At 46.3% G+C, this 17,424-nt stretch overlaps 1 long non-coding RNA gene across 1 annotated transcript in view; it reads left to right on the top strand.

The window, feature by feature from the left end:
* The window catches only part of LOC135964722 (uncharacterized), a 68,110-nt gene extending 52,909 nt beyond the window's left edge, over nucleotides 1-15,201 (top strand). The window contains exon 3 of the long non-coding RNA XR_010577265.2: nucleotides 14,207-15,201. This is a non-coding gene — a long non-coding RNA (uncharacterized lncRNA). The remainder of the gene's footprint in view (nucleotides 1-14,206) is intronic.
* Nucleotides 15,202-17,424: the final 2,223 nt, after the last annotated feature.

The raw sequence follows: 17,424 nt of genomic DNA, 5'->3' as shown, positions 1-17,424 counted from the left end.
TTCTAATTCTACCATTGTGTGAGCTTCCCACAGGCCTGCCTCTCAAGAATTGTGCTGCTGAAGAACGACTCTGTAGGGTTTTAGCAGAAAAAGTTTAAAAAAAAAAAAAAAAGGAAGAAGAAGAAGAAGCAGGCCGGGCGCGGTGGCTCAAGCCTGTAATCCCAGCACTTTGGGAGGCCGAGACGGGCGGATCACGAGGTCAGGAGATCGAGACCATCCTGGCTAACACGGTGAAACGCCGTCTCTACTAAAAAATACAAAAAACTAGCCGGGCGAGGTGGCGGGCGCCTGTAGTCCCAGCTACTCGGGAGGCTGAGGCAGGAGAATGGCGTGAACCCGGGAGGCGGAGCTTGCAGTGAGCTGAGATCCGGCCACTGCACTCCAGCCTGGGCGGCAGAGCGAGACTCCGTCTCAAAAAAAAAAAAAAAAAAAAAGAAGAAGAAGAAGCAGAAGCAGAAGAAAGCTAACTCTAGATTGTCAATGGGGTTAAGTCAGGTTGTGTTTACTGTGTTAATTTTCTATTGCTGTTGTAACAAATCACCACAAATGCAGTGATCCTGAAACAACACAAATGTATCCTCAAACGGTTCTGCAGGTCAGGATCCGCTAGGTCTGGCTGCACTAAAATCAAAGTGCCAGCAGGGTTGGATTCTTTTCTGAAGGCTCTAGGGGAGAATCCATTTCCTTGTCTCCTCCACTTTCTAGAGGCCACCTGCATTCTTTAGGTTGTGGCCCCTCCTCTGTCCTCAGATCAGCAGCGTGCCTCTCCCTCTCTGAAGGCTGCCAGGAAGACTTCTCTGCATTTAAGTCCCAGTGATTGTACTGGGCTCATCAGGATATTCCTGGATGATCTCCTTCTACAAGGTGCTGGACTTCATTTGCATCTGCAAAGTCCCTTTTGCTACGGAAGGTAATACATTCTAGGGATTAGGACATGGACATTTCTGGGGTGGTGGTCATTATTCTGCCTACCACATTGACCAAGCCCTATCTATGACAGCCCAGGATTTCTTGGGGATCAGCAAGGGGTTTATAAATCTTCATTTTATAAAATGAAATACCCAGGACTTTTTCTTTTTAATAGGTAAGCTATTGTTCTGTCACCCAGGCTGGAGTTCTGTGGGTTGATCATGGCTCACTGGAACCTTGACCTGGGCTCAAGTGATCCTCCCACCTCAGCCTCTTGAGTAGCTGGGACTACAGGTGTGAGCCACCATATCCAGCTAATTTTTTTTTTTTTTTTTTTTTTTTTTTGGGATGTGGTCTCCCTACGTTGCCCAGGCTGGTCTCCAATGCCTGGACTCAAACGATCCTCCCCATTCAGCCTCCTAAAGTGCTGGGATTACAGGTGTAACCCACTTTGCCTGGCACATATGACTTTGAAAGAAAGATGTCATGTTAAAATCTTTGTATACCTCTTAAAATGTAATTGTACGTTTCTACTTACCAGAGTGACAAACATTTTTAAAACTATGAGTACCTGTAGAAACGATTTGCACTCACGGTGTATAATGGCATCATCCAAGGCCGGCCTGGTGGAAACCAGCTTTGCCTTGTCAGCCCAGACTTGCCTTTTATCAGTGCCAAGGGATGATCTAACTCATGAGGCAGAGTCCAGGTAATTAATTAATTAATTAAATTGGACATCAGATGGAGAGTGTCTAGTTAATTACATGCCTCAGTTCATGGCGTGCTATAACCAGCCTTGCAGGACTCCTCTCTGACTTTAGTTTAGTTTCATTAATATTCTCTCTCTTTCCTCACCCTGATTCCCATCTTCTCTCCCCACATTCATCTGCTCTGACGTGTTTAACTTCCCTGCTTGGGTGTGTATGTTTTATTCCCTGTGGGCCTGGGACAGCTTTCTCAGGAGCACACCCCAGGAGAGGGTGTTCTACCCCATAGCCAGATGCGTTCCTGACATCATGAAGGACTGTAGGATCCTGTCTCAGAATGGGGTCCTTGTTCCACACCCACCAGTGCACTTGAGAGGACTGTTTAACTGCTCACTTTCTCCGCTCTGATGAGGGGAAGGTGGTAAGTGGCTTTAATTTGCGCACTTGTGAATGCCAGTGAAATTGAACACTATATATACTTGTTATAGTCACATAGGCTTTCCTTTCTGTCAGTTGCGAATTCCTACCTGTTGCTCACATTCTATGGGTTTCCATCTTTTCCTAGTTGATTGCTAAAGGTTCCTTGCATGTTCTATAATAGACGTGATCCCTTGTTGATTTTTAAAATTGTGAATGTCTTCCAGATTTGCCACCAATTTGTCAATTTCATCTATTGTGTTTTTAATGAACAGAAATCCTTAATTTTAAGAGATTTAAATCTATTGTTTCCCGCTTTTGTGGTTTATGCTTTCAAGGGGCTTATGTAAGAAATCCTTAGCTTCCTGACATCTTAGAGATAAGATGTCTCTCATCCATTGCACATTTCTCTTACTACACTGGTTTTGCCTTTCGCTCTTAGGCCTTTAATCCATCTGCAGTTTATCTTTGTGTAGGCATGAGCAAGAGATGAAACTTTATTTTTTATTTATTTATTTTTATTTTTATTTTTTTTGAGACGGAGTCTCGCTCTGTCGCCCAGGCTGGAGTGCAATGGCCAGATCTCAGCTCACTGCAAGCTCCGCCTCCCGGGTTTACGCCATTCTCCTGCCTCAGCCTCCCGAGTAGCTGGGACTACAGGCGCCCGCCACCGCGCCCGGCTAGTTTTTTATATTTTTAGTAGAGACGGGGTTTCACCGTGTTCGCCAGGATGGTCTCGATCTCCTGACCTCGTGATCCGCCCGTCTCGGCCTCCCAAAGTGCTGGGATTACAGGCTTGAGCCACCGCGCCCGGCGAGATGAAACTTTATTTTCCCCAGTGGACAGTCTCCTTGCCAAGTCAGCAGGGACTCACTTCCTGCGCTTGCGCTTTAGGTGTGCCTGCTGGCTTTGCAGCTTAACTCCTAAAGGGGAATCTACTTCCCTTGCTTATAGCGCTACCTCAACAGCATCTCTTGTGCTTCTCCCATGCACTTACAACTTACAACAAACATGAAACTGAAATGTGGTGAGACAATTTGGAAAAGCATTTTATAATTTATATGTCAAGTGTTATTTGCTTTGACCCAGTGAATCTGTTCTTGGGAACTGAAAAAAACTCTTCCGAGTTAAGATGGTCACTTATTTTTGTTAGTAAGCAGTTAGAAACAATCTAAAAGTCCCAGAAATGTAGAACTCATTGTCATAATAGCTTAGTCACTCAATGGCTAATTTGAAATAAGCACAAGTAATGATTATGAATGGTTTTTAGTAATAATATATAAAAATAACCATCACATAATGTTCGGTACAAAAAGAACAGAAAGCTGCACATACAATGAAAACTACATTAAAAAGTTAATAAATATCTTTACATGGCAAGATGATATGAGCATTCATTTCTTTTTCTGAATGTTCTGTATTTCCTAACTTTTATTATATGTTCATTTTATAATGGAAACAAACTGTATTTGTAAAAGTAAACTAACCATCAGGTTTACATGCTTTTTTTTTCTTTCTTTCTTTTTAAGACAGGGTCATGCTCTGTCTGTTACCCAGGCTGGAGTGCAATGGTGTGATCATGGCTCACTGCAGCCTCAACCTCCCAGGTTCAAGTGATCCTCCCACCTCAGCCTCCTGAGTAGCTAGGACTACAGGCACACACCACCATGCCTGGCTAATTTTTGTATTTTTTGTAGACACGGGGTCTCATTATATTGCCAAGGCTAGTCTCAAACTCCTAGGCTCAAGTGATCCTCCCACCCTAGCCTCCCAAACTGCTGAGATTGCAGGCATGAGCCTATAAACCTGAGGTCAGACACGGTGGCTCATGCCTGCAATCTCCGCAGTTTGGGAGGCTAGGGTTTATATGCTTAACTCAATGACTCACACTTTACCCGAGCAACTCTCTGCCAGGGGTCACGGAGGCCACGTCCCCTAGTATCATCACACGCCCACAGGTTGTGCACTGTGGTTACAGTTTCTGAACGTGAAGTATCTCTCATGGAGAAGTAGACTGACCATGTCCCAAAGCCCACAGAACCGAAGACTTCTCAGCTGTGAGGAAGAAATTCAACACTCGGGCCAGTTACTTGCTCCTTCTTGTTTCAGAAGAAATGCCGCTTCCATGGGGTCCTTGCTTAAATATTGGGCTGATGCGGGACTATTCTCTGAAGCGTGATCCTAATAACTGTCCCTTCCCTCTCACGCTCCTCAAAATCAGAGCTACCTTTCCTCTTTCCCAAATGAGCCCATATTTTTAATGTCTCAGGATATTATGGTCCTGATATAGTTTGGATCTGTGTCCCCATCCAAATCTCATGCTGAATTGTAATCCCCAGTGTTGGAGGTGGGGCCGGGTGGGAGGTGACTGGGTCATGGGAGTGGTTTCTCATGAATGGTTTAGCCCCATCCCACTTGGTCCTGTCCTAACAATTAGTGAGTTCTCTGCAGATGTGGCCATTTAAAAGTGTGCAGGGTTTGGGTGCAGTGGCTCACGCCTATAATGCCAGCACTTTGGGAGGCCGAGGCAAGTGGATCATGAGGTCAGGAGTTCGAGACCAGCCTAGCCAATATGGTGAAACTCCGTCTCTACTAAAAATACAAAAATTAACATGGCATGGTGGTATGCACCTGTACTCCCAGCTACTCGGGAGGCTGAAGCAGGAGAATTGCTTGAACCCAGGAGGCTGAGGTTGCAGTGAGCCGAGACTGGGCCACTGCACTCCAGCCTGGGTGACAGAAAGAGACTCTGTCTCAAAAAATAAAATAAAATAAAATAAAATAAAATAAAATAAAAGTGTGTGGCACCTCCGCACGTTCCCCTCTTGCTCCTGCTCTGGCCATGTGATGAACCTACTTCCCCTTTGCTTTTCACCTTGATTGGAAGTTTCCTGAGGCCTCCACAGAAGCTCAGCAGATGCCAGCATCATGCTTCCTGCAAAGCCTGCAGAACCGTGAGCCAATGAAACCTCTTTCTTCATAAATTGAGATATTTCTTTATCATAATGCAAGCATGGACTAATACAGGCCTGGATTAGATTTTTGATGGAGACATTCTATTTGTTAGATTTTGTGATGCTGCCTTCTTTCCCACCATAGCCTTCCTGAAATGTACCTGCTTCATGGACCTATACATGGCATCAGTGGTGGGAAGGTGGGCCTGTCCTGTCACCTTCTCCTCCTTAGCTGTACTGTGCCCTCCACTCACTTCCCTTTCTGCTCTCCCACAAGGTGAGAAGGTCTCCACATGGGTGAAAATTAAAGCCAACAGGAGAGCACTTCCAAGCCTCAGTTACTCAGGCTCCAGCACCAAAGACATGGCCTAATTATCAGCATTGAGGCCAGGCACAAGTTCTTTTTAGAAGAATTGCCTACGAGGAAGAAACTGAACTGTTCTTTCACCATGGAGGCGAGGAAGAGCATGTCTGGAATGCAAGAGATCCCTTAGGGAGTATCTTGGTATTACCACAGCCTATGATTCAGGTCAATGGAAAACTACAATAACTACAATGGAAAACTACAATAAGTCAATCCAGGCAGGAAGGTGGGCCAGACCCTTTAGCAAAGAAGGCTTGGATCACCCCAAAGGTAAAAAACCACACCAGCTGAGTTGCTTGCTGAGGGTGAAGGGGATATAGCACGATTAGTAGAAGAGGTAGTTGTAACTACAAGCCATGACCTCATGACCAGCTACAAAAATATGGTTATAGAAACCCACAACAGAAATGAATATTTCTTATTTGTTGTGAATATCCGTGTGTACATATCTCTGTATCTATAGCAAGTATCTATAGTTTCTTCCCTCTCTTATCCTTCTATCATGTAACATAAGATGTGTTGACCTTATACTATTTAAGTTTTGTTAACTTTACATCATAGTTGTTAAATTACAGAATATCAAGGAGAAGGGTAAACATCACCCAATAACTTTGCAACTTCTTCTGGGACAAGAATTAGTGTTTTTGATTTTATGTAGGATAGTTGTATCTTGTTAGGCAGAATGATGACCTTGTGACTGTTTTTCTCTTACTTTATTTTTTAAAAAGAGTTGGATTCTCACTCTGTCATCCAGGCTGAAGTGCAGTGGTGCAATCACGGCTCACTGCAGCCTGGGATTCCTGGTTCAAGGGTTCAAGTGATCCCCTTGCCCTCCTGAGTAGCTGGGACTACAGGTGTGTGCCACCATGCCTGGCTAATTAAAAAAAATTTTTTCTTGTAGAGATGAGGTCTTGCTATGTCGCCTAGGCTGGTTTTGACTCCTGGCCATAAGTGATCCTCCCACCTTGGTCTCCTAAAGTGCTTCTCTCAGGGATTAAGTATGGTGTCAGGAGGTGCCTGAGTGCCGAGGTGACAAGGTGAGGACTTGCGATGGTTAATTTTATGTGTCAGCCTGGCTAAGCCGTGGTGCCCAGATAGGTGCTCACACATTATTCAGGATGTTTCTGTGTGTTTTTGGATGAAATTAACCTATAAAGCAGATTGCCTTCCATAATGTGGGTGGGCCTTATCCAGTCAGTTGAAGACCTGACTAGAACAAAAGATTGACTGGCCTTGAGCAAAAAGGAATTTCCAACACACTGGCTTCAGGTTTGAATTGCAACTGGGTCTCCAGGCTAGTGGCCTTGGATTTGAATCTGGTTATAGGTCTGGAAACAAGCTGGTCCTGAGGAGAAACAACAGTGTCTCCCAAACCCACTGCCAAGGCGAGGCCATGACAGTTACTTCAAGAAATGCAGGAAAATCTCCTCTGAATTCTTCATGAACAGACTGCAGTTTTCTCTCCCTAACTCCCAACGTAGTAGGTGCTCAATAAACATTGTTTTAAAGAAAGAGCACAGGCCACGTGCAGTGGCTCTGGTCTGTTATCTCAGCACTTTGGGAGAACGAAGCAGGAGGACTGGTTGAGCCCAGGAGTTTGAGATCAATCTGTGCAACATATGAAGACCCCACTGCTGCACAAATTACAGAAATTAGCCGGGCATGGTGGCATGCACCTGTAGTTCCGGGTACTTGGGAGGCTGAACTGGGAGGATCACTTGAGCCCAGGTGTTTGAGGCTCCAGTGCAGTGAGTCATGATTGTGCCACTGCACTCTGGCCTGAGTGGATCACCTGAGGTCAGGAGTTCAAGACCAGCCTGACCAACATGGTGAAACCCCATCCCTACTAAAAACACAAAAAAATTAGTCAGGCATGGTGGCACGCGCCTGTAATCCCAGCTACTCAAGAGGCTGAGACACGAGACTTGCTTGAACCCGGGAGGTGGAGGTTGCAGTGAGCTGAGATCCCACCATTGCACTCCAGCCTGGGCAACAAGAGCGAAACTCTATCTCAAAAAAAAAACAAAAAAAAAACAAAAAAAAAAAACCCAAAGAAAAAAGAAAATAAAAAGAAAAAAGAAAGAAAGAGCAAGAGATGAGAAAGATGACTTAAAGAAAGTAAAGTGCTAGAAACTCCCTCACCAATCACTTCTTTTTCGGTCCACCACAACCAGCGCTAAGCAGGAATGATGATGAGTTCTTGCTCGTTGGAATCTGCCTAAGTTCACTTCTCCAGACCCTTTTCTGGGTTAATGAGGCTGAAGAGGAGTCGAGCTCAGCCCAGAGGCCTGCAGATCTCACCAGTCCAAGTCCAATGAGAAGTCACTGCCTTCAGTGTGGTCAGCAACAGACACCTTCACTGTTAGGCCTTGGGATGTGTTTCCTTTTCTTATCCTGATCCCTGCGCAGAAAAAGCCCTGAAGACAATGATGCTTTGTCTAACTCTGAAAGCCTGAGTGTGTCGCCTGCCCCACGGAGACAAGAATGAAGAGTGGGGATGGGGGTGACTCATCAGTACTTGGTGAGGCTCCAGGGGCTGCGAGCAGAAGTAGAGAGGAGACAGCTCCCACCTGCGTCCGTCTTTGGCTCTCAAATTTGTAGGTTCTTGGAAAAGGCTCCACAGGAGATCAGGTGGGAGTATGTGGCCGAAGGGAGCAGGCCTGGGGGGACGCTCATGTTTCTGAGCTCGTTTTAGGGACTTGTGCTCAGACTGTAAGTACAAATACATCATGGGGGACCCTACTCTTTGCCTGTGCTCCCCGACTCCTGTCTATGGGGGGAGTTGGATTATGAGGAATTCTGCCACTGTCCAGGTCACTCTTAAATTTTAGGAATCACAGATATTGAATTCCATTACAACCAGGAAGCATTATGGTGCCCTGGAGCCATCTGTGACAGGACTAGGAGGGTGGTTGCGCAGAGAAAGGGGCCCCTCTTTTTCGCCCTTCCTCGGGGACCATCAGAACCACAGGGCCTTTATGCCTGCCTGGCCACAAACACTCTCGCTTGCTTTCAGCATTGCAAATAGACACTCCTAAAGGCATTGCAACTGGCACCGGGCTAAAGAGAGGTAAATGAAGCGAGCCCCACCACCTGCATTTGCCACCCAGCCTCCCTGGGAAAGGGCAGATGTAATCTTCCATCCGGTCTCCACTGGGGACTCACTGTTACCCTCACATGGCCCAAGAGCCACTGGAACTTCAGCACAGGGGCTTCCTCTTGCTGGAGGGTATAGGCAGCCTTCCTCCCTTGTGGGGCTGCCCTGCTGCGAACTCTCGCTGACACAGCAGCACGGTGTATCAGGAATCATAAGCAGTGATAATTAGAAGGAAGAAGGAAGATAAGGCTGGGCACGGTGGCTCACGCCTGTAATCCCAGCACTTTGGGAGGCTGAGGTGGGCGGATCACTTGAGGTCAGGGGTTCAAGACCAGCGTGGCCAACAAAGCGAAACTCTGTCTCTACTAAAACTACAAAAAAATTAGCCTTAGCCAGGTGTGGTAGTGGGCACCTGTAGTCCCAGCTACTCGGGAGGCTGAGGCAGGAGAATTGCTTGAACCCTGGAGGTGGAGGTTGCATTTCAGCCTGGGCGACACAGAGAGACTCCATCTCAAAAAAGAAAATAAATAAAAAGAAGGAAGGGCCGGGCGCGGTGGCTCAAGCCTGTAATCCCAGCACTTTGGGAGGCCGAGACGGGCGGATCACGAGGTCAGGAGATCGAGACCATCCTGGCTAACACGGTGAAACCCCGTCTCTATTAAGAAATACAAAAAACTAGCCGGGCGAGGTGGCGGGCGCCTGTAGTCCCAGCTACTCGGGAGGCTGAGGCTGGAGAATGGCGTAAACCCGGGAGGCGGAGCTTGCAGTGAGCTGAGATCTGGCCACTGCACTCCAGCCTGGGTGACAGAGCGAGACTCCGTCTCAAAAAAACAAAAAACAAAAAACAAAAAAAAAAGAAGGAAGAAGGAAGATTTAAAGTGCACATGTTGCTGCATTCACTGCAATGGAAAAAAGGATAATTAAGTAAATTCTTAAAGGCACATTAAATGGCCTTTTCTTTTTGAGAGCTAGCAAGTTAAACTTCACAAGGAGGTTCCTTCCTGGGAGCATCCCTGATTCCTATTAGCTCCTCCCCACCCAGGGCTTCCTTCTCTTCCCTTCCTCATGTAGATTTCCACTCTCCTTTGAGAAACTGCACCAGGAGAGAGAGAGAGAGGTTCGCTACCCCAAAATACTGCTTTCAGATGGCCACGCACATCCAGCAAGGGCCTGATTAACCGCTTAGCTGAGGCCCCTTGGACTCGGCTTTATGTAGAGGCTGAGCAGGGGGTGATCTAATTTGTTAACTTCAGCAACATTTTCTGTGGATGGACTCAACATCTGTGGTTCCAAAGATTTGAGAGTGACTCTGATGCTCTGTGACATTTATAAATTTGCGAAACGCACATTGGAACCTCCATGGGAAGCTGGAACAGCAAAGAGCGTAGATTTTTGTGGCTCCCTGCTCTGCCTCTAGTGTGCCTGCAGGTGTCCTGGCTAGGGCTGAGGAGGGGGTTTGTCAGCTCCAAAGCTGGTGCTCTTCACCTCTGTGCCATCCCGTTTTGCATTGCTCACTTCCGGCCTGTCCCCACCACGGTAGCTGGCTGCACTTTAATTCAACAGTTACTGTGTGTGTGGCCCTGGAGCAGACAGGGAGAACACAGGCGTCATACACCCTCCATGTGTGCCAAGTCACCAGTGTCTCATCTGTCAAATGAAGGGCTTGGACTGGCTCAGTGGTTCCCAAACCCAGGGGGATATCAGAATGGGCAGGGGACATGTCCCTCCCCCTGCTCTCCCTCGCTCTCTGTCTCTCTCTCTCTCTCACACACACACACACACACACACACTCTCTCTTTCTCTCTCTCTCTCACACACACATGCTCTCTCTGTCTCACACACACACACATGCACACGCACTCTCTCTCTCTCACACACACACATGCTCTCTCTCTCTCTGTCTCACCATGCACACACACACATGCTCTCTCTCTCTCTGTTTCTCTCTCACACTCGCACATGTGCTCTCTCCCTCTGTCTCTCTCTCTCTCACACACACACCCTCCTCTAAGTTCCCTTCTCACTGATTCTGTTTTTGCTGTCTAGCAGATGACAGATTTCTAGCAGTGACCGTAATGCATCGATAGGCATCAACATATGTGACCTGAAAAACGATGTTTTTCCTGATTAATGAAATAACTTATATGAAAAGTCCCACCAAGATATATAATTAAAAGATAGCTATATTACAGAAAAGGAGTCCCAATCCAGACCCCACGAGAGGTTTCTTGGATCTCGCGCAAGAAAGAATTCAGGGAGAGTCCATAGAGTAAAGTGAAAGCAAGTTTATTAGGAAAGTAAAGGAATAAAGAATGGCTACTCCATAGACAGAGCAGCCGGGAGAGCTGCTGGTTGCCCATTTTTATGGTTATTTGTTGATTATATACTAAACGAGGGGTGGATTATTTATGCCTCCCCCTTTTGGACCACATAGGGTAACTTCCTGATGTTGCCATGGCATTTGTACACTGTCATGGCGCTGGTGGGAGTGTAGCAGTGAGGACAGCTAGAGGTCACTCTCGTGGCCATCTTGGTTTTGGTGGGTTTTGACTGGCTTCTTTATTGCAACCTGTTTTATCAGCAAGGTCTTTATGACCTGTATCTTGTGCCAACCTCCTATCTCATCCTGTGACTTAGAATGCCTTAACCGTCTGGGAATGCAGCCCAGTAGGTCTCAGCCTCATTTTACCCAGCTCCTATTCAAGATGGAGTTGCTCTGGTTCACACACCTCTGACAGCTATAATGTGTCTTCTTGAAAAAAAAGTAAAAACGTAAGTCAAAAATACAAAATAAAAATAGTTCTTAACTTCGCGCTTGGATATGTGAAATCAGAACTGGCTCATAGATTCATTGCAGATAGAAGATAGTGTATAAATGGGTTCAGTACACACATGCAACAAAAGGAGTTTTTTTTTATAAGAGCCAAAGGCCTGTGTCTTAACTCTGGTAGGCCTCCCACCCCCGCCAAGGAACACAGCCCTCCTGGCGTGGGTCACACTGACCCATGTCTTGGTACCCCCTGCCTCCCACCTCCCAGAACGATTGCTGATAAAACTCAGTGGGATGTTTCTCACTGGACTGAGCCCTGATAGGACTGTACATTTTTCTTTTAATGTTACTAGAGAATGTGTGGAATGGTTCAAAATTGCTTTCAGGCTTATATTAGTGAAACTCCAATTGTTTCAACCCCTTCGTCTCTTCTTTCTTCTTTATTTCAACAGCACCCACACTGGAAAGCTCTATGGGAGTAATAAATGAGTGCCCCATCTCTTACCCCTCTCCCCACTTCCATCCTACCTACAAAGCCCCTATGTGTAGATAATGGCATCAAAGCATTGGACTGGATTGGACTGGACTGGATTGGATGGGATTGGAAAATTTTGACTGGCTCAGATGATGTTCTTTTTTTTTTTTTTTTTTTTTTTTGAGACGGAGTCTCGCTCTGTCGCCCAGGCTGGAGTGCAGTGGCGCTATCTCGGCTCACTGCAAGCTCCGCCTCCCGGGTTTACGCCGTTCTCCTGCCTCAGCCTCCCGAGTAGCTGGGACTACAGGCGCCCGCCACCTCGCCTGGCTAATTTTTTTGTATTTTTAGTAGAGACGGGGTTTCATTGTGTTAGCCAGGATGGTCTCGATCTCCTGACCTCGTGATCCGCCCGTCTCGTGATCCGCCCGCCGTTCTTTTAACGTATCTGGCCACAAAATTAGAAACACAGTGTTTTAAATCTGAAATTGTTGTGTTCATTTGGAGATCAGTGGTCTCCATTGGACTGTAAGCCCTTGAGCCAGGCCTTGTCTGTTTTCTTGTCACGGTATCTCCAGGGTCTGATTCAGGGCCAGGCACTTAGTAACCAGCAAATACAGATGAGTGATATGTCAGTGCTTAACCAGGCTCTGTGGCCAGTGCCTTGTGTGCTCCATGTCCTCTAACCCTCCCACCAACTCAATGACATGGGTATTGTTATTATTCTCGTATTACAGACAGCGCAGAGAGGCGAAGCAACTTGCCCAAAGTCACACAGCAGTAAGTTAGAGCCAGAATGCAAACACAGGCATGACTTAAATACTACGCACTATTGCCCCTTAGTGGTAGGCACTGAATCCCTACTTGTTGAATGAATGAATGAGTGAACTGCGAACATATTGTAAGAGAGGTGAGGTGGAGGAGGGATGGAAGGGATTTGCAAGAAAGCTATCAGGTTGGTGCAAAAGTAATTGCAGTGTTTGCCATTACTTTTAATAAAACCTAATAAAACTATATTCCACACATCTGAGCTTCCCGACTCAGTTCTAGTGCTGTGTGACCATGGGGGACCTCTTAGTATCTGTGGGCTCACATTCCTTTTGCTGAGAAACGGATTTGCTGAGTACATTTTGCTAGAGGGAGTTTGGTCAACAGGACCTAGAGAAGGGACCCAGATTCTCCAATGTTGTCAACAAAGATTTAACATACATTGGTTTAATTTAGGATTATTTAAAAAATGCATTTCTTGGCCAGCAGAAGTGGCTCACAACTGTAATCCAAGCACGTTGGGAGGCTGAGGCAGGAGAATTGCTTAAAGCCAGGAGTTTGAAACCAGCCTGGGCAACACAGTGAGACTCTGTCTCTACAGAAATAAAAATAATAAAAATTAACTGGGTATGGTGCTCGCACCTGTAGTTCCAGTTACTCTGGAGGATGAGGCAGGAGGATTGCTTGAGCCCAGGAGTTTGAGGCTGTAGTAAGTTGTGATTACACCACTTTACTCCAGCCTGGAGCTTGTGTGATAGAATGAGACTCTGCCTCTCATTAAAAAATACAAAAACAAAAACAAACAACAAGAACAAAAATATCCTTTCCTTTTGTTTGGGGAAAGGAGGCTGGAAGGCCCAGAATAACATCTACAGATTTTATGTTGTAGGCCGGGTGCAGTGGCTCATGCCTGTAATCCCAGCACTTTGGGAGGCTGAGGAGGGTAGATCACCTGAGGCCAGGAGTTCAAGACCAGCCTGGCCAACATGGCGAAACCCCCGTCTCTACTAAAAATACAAAAATTAGCTGGGTGTGGTGGCAGGCACCTGTAATCCCAGCTACTCAGGGGGCTGAAGCAGAAGAATCACTTGAACCTGGGAGGCAGAGGTTGCTGTGAGCCGAGATCCCGCCGCTGCACTCCAGCCTGGGCGACAGAGCGAGACTCCATCTCAAAAGCAAGCAAGCAAACAAACAAACAAAAAAACTTTCCTTTTGGTTGGGGAAAGGAGGCTGGAACACCCAGAATAACATCTAGAGATTTTATGTTGTAATATCGAGGTCTCACAAGGGATCTGTTATGGGCTGGAGTGTGTCCTCTGAAAGGTAGGTTGAGGTTCTAACCCCTGTACATGTGAATGGGACCTTATGTGGAAACAGGGTATTTGCAGATGTCATCAAGTTAAGATGAAGTCATTAGGGTGGCCCTGATCCAATAGGATTGGTGTCCTTATAAGAAGTGGATGAAAGAGCCACACAGAGAAAACTGCTCTCCTGCCCCCTGCAGACAGAAGCAGAGGTGGGCTTATGCTGCTCTAAGTCGAGGAATACTGGGGGCTATCCGAAGCTAGGAAAGGCAAGGAAGAGATTTTGGAGAGAAGGTGGTCCTGCCAACACGTTGATTTTGGACTTCTAGCCTCCAAAACTGTGAGAGAATAAATTTATGTTGTTGTAAGCCATCCAGCCTGTGGTACGTCATTGTGGCAGTCCTAGGAAACTAACACAGGTCCTAATATGATTTTCCATTTCAGCATCATCACAATTCCTGATGATGATTTCACCTCCGCTCCCCGTGATTCTCCCCTGACTTGCTCCAAAGGATACATGCAAAGGTCAGAAGAAATGTCTCACCTGTTCACGCCATCTTGAACCAGTCAGTTGTGGCACTTTAGTTTGGAATCCTTGAAGGGGCTTTTCTGGGTTCTAATGCTGGCTTTAGTTCTGACTGGCTGTATGTTAAAAATCAGAAAAGGAGGACAGGCACAGTGGCTCACGTCTGTAATCCCAACACTTTGGGAGGCTAAGGTGGGAGGACCGCTTGAGCCCAGGAGTTTGAGACCAGCCTGGGCAACTTGGTGAGAGCCCCAGCTCTGGAAAAAAATTTAAGGATATTAGCTGGGCGTGGTCGTCCTGCTTGTAGTCCTAGCTTCTCCGAGGGCTGGGGTTGGGGGGCGGTGATCACTTGAGTCTGGGAGGTTGAGGCTGCAGTAAGCTGTGACTGTGCGTCTGCACTCCAGCCTGAATGACAGAGAAAAAGACCTTGTCTCAAAAGGAAAGAAAAAATTGAAAACTAAAAATGCTGACTGCGTGCGGTGGCTCACGCCTGTAATCCCAGCACTTTGGGAGGTAGAGGCAGGCGGATCACAAGGTCAAGAGATCGAGAGCATCCTGGCCAACATGAAGAAACCCCATCTCTACTAAAAATACAAAAATTAGCTGGGTGTGGTGGCGCGTGCCTGTAGTCCCAGCTACTTGGGAGGCTGAGGCAGGAAGATTGCTTGAACTTGGAGGTGGAGGTTGCAGTGAGCTGAGATCACACCACTGCACGCCAGCCTGGCAACAGAGCGAGACTCCGTCTCAAAAAAAAAAAAAAAATGCTAATAACAGTAATAGCAGCATATATGGAGTACCTCCTACATGTGGGCTTCACAAGGATTTGTTCTAATCCTCTCCAACATCCTGTAAGTTAGTTAACATTAATTCAAATGTCAAAAAACAAAAACAAAAGCAAAAACAAAAAAACAAAGGAGAAAGAGACAGACTTGAGTTAGGCTATCTGACTTGCTCTGAAGCCAGTGTCCACAGCACGTGGCATCTCTGGGGAACAGAAAGAAGTGAGAGAAGAGCACAGGCCTGGCTCAGGGGAGGAAGTATTTTGGTAATGCTGCAGTGATGAGCTGAGTCCAGCTTGCCCTGGGTCTTAAGACCCAGTTGTTAAATTTTCGGGATTTTTGCAGATAAGCTGATGTCATGTTGATAGCTTGAAACTGGCCACAGTGGGAGTATTTATACCACCAAAATAGGCAGATGCTACAAATCAGAGCTCCCACCCCTCTCACCTTCTGGTTTACTGGAACTCCACTGGAAGTGGAGATAGAGAAGGGAAGCAAAGAAAAGATACCCCTGGGGCCTGGAGTCTGAGATTGGGTCAGAAGGGCTGATGTGGTCTAGGCAGGATTCTGAAGTATTCCGGGAATGAATCATATGTAACCAAAGTTACCCATTTCCACGGGTTTAGGAAGGGCCAGCCCCTCCCTGGGGATTTGAGAGCACTCAACTGAGACCTTCTGTGGAGAAAAAAAGCCACCAAAGCTGCACCCCTGCTCTGCCAAACTACAGCTCTATGGCAGGGCAAAGAGGGCCAATGTCAGCAAGCTAGTTAAATAAACACTCTTAATCTGTAAAATACAGAGATAATGGATCAGTGTGTCCCAAACCTACTTCATTGTAGAGATGTGTTGTGTGTGTAAAATACACACTGGATTTCAATGTCTAAATATGAAAAAAAGATTCAAAATATCTCATTGACAATTCCTTGATTCTATGTTAAAATGATCATATTTGAAATATTGAGTTAAATAAAATATATAATGGAAATCAATTTCTCTCATCTTTTTTCACTTTTTACAATGTGACTAGCAGAAAATGTAATATTGCACACACGGTTGGAGCTGTATGTCATTTGACAGCTCTGCTCTGGAGAAGGAGTCCTTGAAGTCCCCTTTGCTGGGGAGCTCCCATCCTCTGCAGGCCTGGGTTATTCAGCTGCGTTTTGCTTCCTGGAGTCACCCCACTTCTCTTTTCAGTTGATCCCAACCAAAATAGTTTGAATTGTTTATAATCAAAGACACTTTAACGAACAGATCAACCGAACCGGAGCCTCCTCGGGTGGTTGCACAGAACACTGGCAGCGCTGACAGCGGGTGACGCTCCAGCATGATCTGCCATGAGCCGCTCAGGATAGCATCATTTCTGCTTCCCCAGACCCTGCCCCTGCCTCTGTCCCTCAAGACATCTAGCTCTGGTCACCAGAACTGGATTTAAACCAAGGCGTCTGCCGGTCAGTGAGGCAAGTGAGCTCCTCAAGGTTCCGGTTCATGCTGAGGCTGTTGTTAGGAGCTGGGTTACGTTATCAGAGTCTGGAATTTAGAGTAACTGTAGCTTTCTTGACTCCCCCTGAACCTAGAGGAAAGCAAGGTTTGAAGCAAAAGCAATTCCAAGAAGCAGGCATGATGTTTCTGCCTTCCCCCAGTTTCCCTTCCCTTTCCCATGGGGTAGGCCTGCCCGGGCTCAGGCACCATGATCATTATAGTCTGTGCACCCAGCCTGGGAACCCGGGCTTCGGAAATATGGATTTCCTAAGACGTTTCAGTTGTTCCAAGGTGTGAGGTGAAACTCCCACAAAAACCTGTCAAGGACTGGCTTTGGAGTTGAATTCTCAAGGTTAACTTGCTGGGGTGAACAAGAATTGTATGCCAGATTCCAAGTAATTATTCCTGCAGGAACTGCCCGCTCCAAGCACTTTAATGAAAAATGATAGAAAGAGTTATTGACCTTTGAGACATTCAATCCACCATGCAGCTAAGCATCTGCAGAGGATCAGGCCAGGGAAGATTACATCTGCCCCACCGTGGAGACATTGCAACAGTTCATCTTCAAACCAGGCAAGGAAAATGTGTCTAATGAATCCCTAAAGCACAGTATGTGCAGATGGGTTGGAAATGGTCTTTGGCAATTTTTCATCCTCATTGTAATGGGAATCCCTTGAAACAAGCTAGAGATCATATGTAAATTTGACGGGCTACACTTACAACATTCTTGGGGAGACTTAGGAGTAAGATGATAAATGAAGACGTTGTGAAGTTCATAATTTGGGAGAGAAACTCATGAAAATGTTAAAAATGAGCTGCATATGCCCTATTCATGGGAACTGCATGATGTAATAAAATGAAATAAGCCTCTAATATGC

This window comes from Macaca fascicularis, chromosome 8 (assembly GCF_037993035.2).
Source record: "Macaca fascicularis isolate 582-1 chromosome 8, T2T-MFA8v1.1".
Classification (NCBI taxonomy): Eukaryota; Metazoa; Chordata; class Mammalia; order Primates; family Cercopithecidae; genus Macaca; species Macaca fascicularis.
The sequence above is the reverse complement of the archived record's forward strand: the minus strand, read 5'-3'. Positions and strand labels throughout refer to the sequence as shown.